Source organism: Chinchilla lanigera, unplaced genomic scaffold (genome assembly GCF_000276665.1).
Source record: "Chinchilla lanigera isolate Chin_1 unplaced genomic scaffold, ChiLan1.0 scaffold00031, whole genome shotgun sequence".
Taxonomy (NCBI): Eukaryota; Metazoa; Chordata; class Mammalia; order Rodentia; family Chinchillidae; genus Chinchilla; species Chinchilla lanigera.
Window position 1 is genome coordinate 1,036,025 of NW_004955432.1, and position 8,292 is coordinate 1,044,316.

An 8,292-nucleotide genomic window follows, 5' to 3' on the forward strand; every position below is an offset into this window, starting at 1 on the left:
AACACCTCCATGGTGTTTTCTTGGACTGTATTTGGATTCCATGCTCACTCATCTAGCTCAATTTCTTCTTTCTTGAGCTCTTTATTTCAATTCACCCCCTGGCCCACATTATTTTCTTAATACAGGAAAATACTTTTCTATAGAAACATTAGAAGGTAGGCAGTAAAATGCAAATAATGGAGTTTAATGAGTGTAACTGTGCATTTAGTAAGCATTAGGGAACCTCAAACCTCAAAACACTGGACATGCAATCTGAGAGAGACCCTGATGTGCCCCTAAGGGACACGTGGCAGAAACTCTGGGGTTGATAGAAGGAAGACAGGGTTAAGACCCCAAATCAAGAGTAGAGAGGCGTTGGCCACATCCAACGTCTGAGAAGTGCCCCATGAGGTAGCAAATATCCCTTAGCCCAGGAGGGATACGAAATTCTGCCGTGGTGTATTAATTACTTTTGTGTGGTACTGAGAATTAAACCTGAGGCCTTCCCACTGAGCTACATCTCCTCCCTATCTCCTCTTTGTTTAGAGACAGGCTCTCGCTAAGATACTAAAATGCCAGGCTGAGCTCTAACTTACAATTTGCCTGCCTTGGCCTCCCTCCTTTAAACTTAGGTAAGGAATTCTACTTTTCTAAGGTGATTTGTATCTCTGTCATGTCACATCTGTTTATATGTTTAAAAGTTATTACTTCTACCTTGGTCTATCAGAAATTGAACATGCCATCTTCTGCTATAAACTGAGGTCTTCTCCTGTTCTCACTGGTTGAGCAAGAGGCACCCTCAGCCCCAGTTGCCTGGGTCAGAATGTTCTTGTTCTTACCCGTTCACTGCAGTCTCACTTCAGTCTCCATGTACAGTCTGAACCAGATTGTTTTTTCATGTGAGTGGTGACCCCTCTTCATTTCATTCTCCAAAATACAGAAAAATACCTTTGGAAAGGCAGTTACGTTGCTCAACAGCCTAATGGTTTTTTTAATTACCACAAATATTTTACTCCAAAAAGATTTCTCAATTTTCTGTAGAATCAGGTCATATGAGTAGGAATTTGAGTTAGAACAGCAGACAGAACAATTTTTTCAAGAAAGTATAATAATTATTTGGCTTCTACACACTCCATTAGTCCATTTTCTATTGCTCTGACAGCCTACCTGATGCTGGTGCTTTGTAAGATAAAAGAGCTTACAATATTCAGCTTAGTTTGGAAGCTGAGACCCTCCCCTCAGGCAACCCCATATCTCGGCCTCTGGTGGATGGCACCACAATGGCAGACCTCATAGGGAAAAGACCCCACACTGGACTGGAAGCCAGAAGGAAACACAGGGAGGCTGTGGGGCCACGCCTCCTCTGTCCACTCGAATGCGGGCAGCACCCTAATACCAGTCCTCCATCCACTGTCCTGAGAGAAGCAGAAATAGCAAAGGCCTAGGAAATCTCTGATATCCCACGCACCCTGTGAATCGTGCCTGAGAATCACACCTAGAGGTTCAGGGAACACTCAGGCCGAGGTGCACGTCCTTTAAGATCCAAAGCCTGGTTCATGGAGGGTATTGCTAAGGCTGTTGCTGTGTGCTGTGACCTGTATGCACTGCCTTCAAGTTCCTGTCACCCTGGTAACACTTTTCTGTCTGTGATTTATCTTTTGTCTGCATGGACTTGCCCTGAATGCGACTTCCTCTGATCTTCAGTAAAGGTAGTTCCTTGCCACTAGGGTACACTTGACAACTCTTTTCTCACTGTACACAAGAGCCTGGGCCACATCTACCCATTCCACTGTAACAGTACTGGGGGTTGAACACTGAGACTCTTTCTTTCTTCCTTCAGACCTGTACCACCCTGCCAACGCAGAGTGCTGGGATTACAGGTGTGAGCCACCACACACCTCTCCTGGAAAGTCTCCACCCTTCAGCATCACTTCCCCAGGGACCAGGCTTCCAAGACACGACCATTGGTGGCACACACTCAAACCACATCCAAACCACAGTACAGACTGTAGTCTCTGTAGTAAGTTAACCTCACTACTGATGGTAGTCCAAGAGAGTTGACAGTGTGGAAATGGAAGAATGCAGCCAAGTTCCAATAAAAATCTATTTGTAAATTAGGGTGAAAACTTAAAGAAGATTTAATACCAATCCTTCTCAAACTCATTCAGACATAGAAAAGGAAAGAACGTTTCCTAACTCATTCCATGAAACCAGTAATAATCTAGTATCCAGAATACATAAATAACACTTTCAACCCAACAGTACAATGAAAAACAAACTGAGTAGAAATTTCTTCAAAGAAAAGGTACAGATGACCAACAACCATAGGGAAAGATGCTTAGCATCATTAGCCATTAGGAAAATGCCAGTCAAATCCACAATGAGACACGATTTCATACCCACTAGGATATACAATTTCTAAAAATAGGGAGAAGAGGAGTAACAGTGTTTTCAAAGTTGTGGGAAAACTGGAACCTTTGTATATTGCTAGTGGGAATGTAAAATGTGCTACTGCTGTGCAAAACAGTTTGGAAGTTGCTCAACCCCAGCACTCCGAGAGGCTGTATCAGGAGTATCACAAGTTCTAGACCAGCCTGAGCAACTTACCAATTTAGCAAGAACTTGTCTCAAAATAAAAAATAAAGAAGGGCTAAGGATGTAGTTCAATGTAATGGTCTTAGGTTCAATGCCTCCATTATAAAAGAAAACAGAATTAAAAAGTTAAACATACAACATGCTATTCCAGCCCTTGCTTTATACTCAAAAACAGGAACTCAGACAAATGCATACCCGTGTTCAGAGCAGCACCATTCACTGCAGACAAAAGGTGGGGACGATCCAAATGTCCATCAATAGAAGAATGGATTAGCAGATTTGGGCATATACATATAATGAAATATTATTCCATCATAGAAAGAAAGTACACCAGCTACTTGGGAGCTGAGGCAGGAGAATCACAAGTTCGAGGTTAGCCTATAGCAAAATAAAAGCAAAGGCTGGGTGTAACTTAGTGGTACAGCATTTGCCTACATGTGCACAAAGCCCTGGATTCAATCCCTCGTATAAAAAAAGGAATGAGGTACTAATTTGTACTTCAACATGAAAGACTTAAAAACATTAAGTGAACCAAGCCATACACAGAAGGTCACATATCATTTGAGCCTTTTGGCATGAAATATCCAAGTAGGTGAATCTATAAAGACTGAAAGGAGGCTACAGTTTTAGGAGCTGGCACAGAATGGGGAACAACGACTGGAAGGGTACAGTGTCTTTGGGGATGATGAAAATATCTTGGAACTCAGTAGAAGTGGCTTGATACAACTTGGGGAATGTACTAAATACCACTGAATTGTTCACTTTAAAATGGTTAGTTTTATGTTATATAAACTTCACCCTGATGAAAAGGTAAAATTTTAATAGTACAAAATAGGGATAGACCAGATGTGTCATGGGCCCACAGTTTGCTGAGCCCTGGTCTGTACTACAATACAGGGTTCCCAGCTGCCCCAACAGCACCTGCTAGGTGACAATGTGATGCCAGCACTAACCACCCATCCCCAGGTCCTCCCCAGCTACCCTGCCAGCTTGTCCTGTGAGCACCCCAGCTGCAGCCCCACGCTTTCTGTGTGTCTCATTGCTGCCATTGGCCTCTACTTCCTGGAAAGCCCAGGTGGCTGCCTCATCCTTCCTGCTCCAGGGCCATCTGAGAGTGTGACACATGACAGAAACACTCATGTAATGAACAAATCAATATTGTCAGGAGAATTTTACCTGTCTGATTGTCTCACAAGTACAGACAAGGAAAAAAGTGTCCTTTTTTGCCTCACAACAATTATAAATTACATCACTGTGCCATGGAGATCAAATTAGCCCTACACGAACCAAAATCCGGTCCATGCTCAGAGACAGCACAGTTAAGACGCTTCATCAAAACAGGCCATTTTTTAAAATACACAACTTGTCAGAGAAAAGTTTTGAATTTGTCACTTGGTGCTAGCGTATCTGATTTTTTCCATTTTTTTTCTTTTAAATTTTTCTTCAGTTTTTCACCAGTAAAAAAGTAAGTATATTTCAAAGGCTATCAGAAGTTAATTTTTGTCCCATCTTTGCATTATGCCCTATAATATTAGCAATAAATTATTCTTTTAATAATTTCTGGTTTTAATCCTCTATCACTATGTGAGCCTATACCTTTATTAATTTATCAGCCCTAGAAATAATTTACTAACTATTCAATTCAAATGTTAAAGGTCAAGAAACAAAAAATAATTAAACAGGGACAATACGTTTCAAACAAGTCCTAGGGAAACATATTTTCACCCAATTTGTGGCCCTGCTCATCCTGAATTCCATGGGGTTTTGTGTAATTAAGGATGGGGACAATTTCATTCAGTTCTAACAATATCTAGAGTAACCATGATGAAGGCTTCTGTCCACTGGAACAAGTGGCCAAGGGGTCAGTTCTGTAATGGTTACCCAAGGGACCCTTGTCATAATACTCTTTGTTTTGTTTTGTTTTTTTTTTTTTTGTTTTTTTTTTTTTGGTTTTTTTTGGTTTTTGGTTTTTCCTCCGGTACCAGGAACCGAACTCACGACCTTGCGCTTGCCAGGCAGGCGCTTTTGCCGCTGAGCTAAATCCCCAGCCCCTCGTAATACTCTTTGAACATTCGGTGCAATCATAATCTCATGACCTCAAAGCTAATGGAGCATGTTAACACACAGCACTCATACATGTGTGCTTGCACACACACACACACACACACACACGCATGCACACACACTCATACACAACTGGGGTGCTCACAGAATGAGTCCTACATGGCATCCCATTTTTCATTCTTGCAGATATTATTAGTCTTACCTCATGTTATGACATATAATGTTTACATTAATTGAGGTTATTATGTTCCTGTACATGGCACATCTTTATTCTACTTATTTTTGCTTCCCCTCCTCTTTGCTCCTCATGCTTGTTCCCTTGGATGACCTCCCTATTGCAAAAGATCCACTCCTTTTCCTCTTCTACCCATTCTTGATTAGGTTAATTCATAAGTATTTCATATTTCTTGAAGCTACTGTGAATCGTGTTGTTTTCATAATTCCCTTCTCATCCAGTTCACTGCTGCACACAAATGCTAATGATTTTTGTATATTGATCTTGTATCCTGCTACTTTGCTAAACTTCGTTATTAATTCTAAGAAATTTTGCGGGGGAGTGTTTTGAGTCTTCTGTGTAGAGTATCATGTCATCTGCAAATAATGATAATGTGAGTTATTCCTTTTCTATGTGTATTTCTTTTATTTCTTTCTCTTGTCTAATTGCTTTAGCTAATGTTTAAGGAACTATGTTGAATAGAAGAGATGATAACACATGCCTTTGTTGGGCAGAGGGATCACCCAGCACCAGGCCAGGTGCCCACCTCTCGGGCACAGGGACACACACACACCTCTGGCAGGCAGAGTAACAAGTGAAACCAGCAATGTACCACAGTACAGTACCAAAGGACTAGATGCTCAGCCTAATAGTAACCAAGCACTTTTACAAATTGGGAAGGAAGGTTCTTGGAGTAGCTGTAAAGAACAACCTACATCTAGAGGACATCCCTGAAGAACAGACATCTCCTAGGGAAGCCTCAGTACTAGCAATAAAGCTATCACAGGCCCCCAGCCCACCTAGGACAAGCCCAGAGCACAGTGAGATAGAGGAAATTGGAAGTCAAACACTGGAACTTTCTTAAATTATAGCAACAGAAGTGAAAAACAGATGGATAAAGCTATAGAGAAAATAATTTCTCAGGTGCAAAAACAAATAATGCTTAAAATCAAAGATATTAAATAGACACAGATAAAAGAATGGATGAGCTTAGGAAAATGATGGAAACCACAAATGCCCAACATAGAAAAAAATGGAATGAATGCAACAGACCTAAACAGAAATCCAAGAGATTAAAACCTCCATTGAAAGTATGTGCAACAGATTGAATGAGAGGATAGAATATCAGATCTTGAAGACAGAATTGCAACTAGTGATCATGTAAAGAAAAATATATTAAAAATAGAATGAGACCATGGAAAATTTACCCAACAACTACAAGGTGACTCAAAGAACAATGACATAAGATTGACCAGGGTCAATGAGAAAGCTGGAAACAGCACAAACGCCATAAGAAAAGCTCTTAACAGAAATAATGGCAGAAAACTTCCCAAACATGGATGAAGAATTCAACATACAAACAAATGAAGCATATATAACTCCAAATAGCCATGACCAAAACAAAACTACACCAAGACATATAATAATCAAGATTCAAAAAATTCAGCACAAGAACAAAATATTAAAAGTAGTTAGAGAAAAGAAACAAATCACCTATAAAGGAAAGCCCATCAAAATCACAGAAGACTTCTCTCAACTCAAACCCTCTAATCAAGGAGAGGTTGGAGTGAGACATTTCAAGCCCTAAAAAAACAAACTCCGACCCAGACTGATGTATCCCACAAAACTGTCTTTCAAAATTGATGGAGAAATAGATATTTCCATGATAAAGAACACCTGAGGAAATTCATGATCACCAAACCAGCTCTTCAAAATGCTCAAAAGCATATATCAGAAGGAGAAACTGAAGACCACAACCACAAGAACATAGAAAGAAGCTACCAAGCAGGGCAGAAAATTAAACAGATGGGAAAGATAGGGAGCCAATGACAGGAAAATAGCATGGAAAAAATAAACCAATGCATATCAGCTGTAACCATCAACATAAATGGATTTAACTCACAGATCAAAAGAAACAGACTGGCCAGGGATATAGCTCAGTGGCACAAGTGTCTGCTTTGCAAGTGAAAGGTCCTGAGTTCAATTCCCAGTACCAACAACAACAACAAAAAAAAAACAGACTGTCAGAAAGGATGAAAAGACAAGATCCAACAATATGCAGCATTCAAGAAACACATTTAACTCAAAAGAAACCCATAGATTAAAAGTCAAAGGATGGAAAACAATACTCCATGTGACAGGACCCCAGAAAAAAAGCAGAGATAGCTATTGTATTCACAGACTATTCAAACCAGGACTGATCAAAAGAGACAAAGAGGGACACTACATAATTGTTAAGAGAAGACTCCAAGAAGAAGAAATAACAATCATAAATATATATGCATGAAACACCAGTGAACCCAACTACATAAAACAAACATTAATGAACATAAAAAGTTAAATAAGCACTACCACAATTGTAATGGGGGAGTTTAATGCCCCACTCCCACAATTATATTGATCAACCAGACAAAAAATCAAAAAATGTCAGAATTAAAACAAACCTTTGAACAAATGAACTTAGTAGATGTCTACAGTGTGTTCCACCCACAACATCAGAATATACTTTTTTCTCAGCTGTACTTGGGACATATTAGACCACATATTAGCCCATAGAACATGTTTAAGAACATGTTTAAGTATATGCAAAGTAACTGAAATTATCCCATGTATATTATCTGACCATTGTGCAATGACATTGGAAATCAACACCAAAAGAAACTGCAAAAACTACATAAACAAATAGAAATTAAACAAGACCCTCCTGATCAACCAATGGGTCACAGAGAAAATTTAAAAAGAAATTAAACAGTATCTACACTTAAATTAAAATTCCAATACAACACACCAGAAATTACGGGACACAATGAAAGCTCATATGAGAGAAATTTAGTGGTAAATTCTCACATCAGGAAAATAGATGAGCTCAAATAAACAACTTAATGTTAAACCTCAAACTCCTAGAAAAAGAAGAACAAATGAAACCCAAAGTTCATGAAATTATAAAGATCAAAGCAGAAATTAATGCAATTGAGACTAAGAAAATAATACAAAGAATCAATGAATCAGAGTTGGTTCTTTAAAATATTAAATAAAATTGATAAACCTCTAGCCAACCTTATCAAAAGGAGGAGAGAAAACACTCAGATTCAATCACTAGGAATGAAAAGTGTGAAAACAGAATGGATCCTGTGGAAATCCAGAAAATCATCAATACCTACTTCAAGAACCTGTACTCTAATAAGATGAAAAACAGAAGAAATGGACAGATTACCAGGCACATACAAATAACCAAAACTATATCAAGAAGAAACAAATATTCTAAATAACCCAAAATCAGTCAGTGAATTGAAAATGTAATTAAAAACCTACCAGGGATGAAAAACCCAGGCCCAGAAGGATTCACTGTTGAATTCTACAAGAAATTTAGAGAAGACCAAATGCCACTAATGCTGAAACTCTTTAGTGAAACTGAAAGGGAAGCAATACTGCCAAAGTCA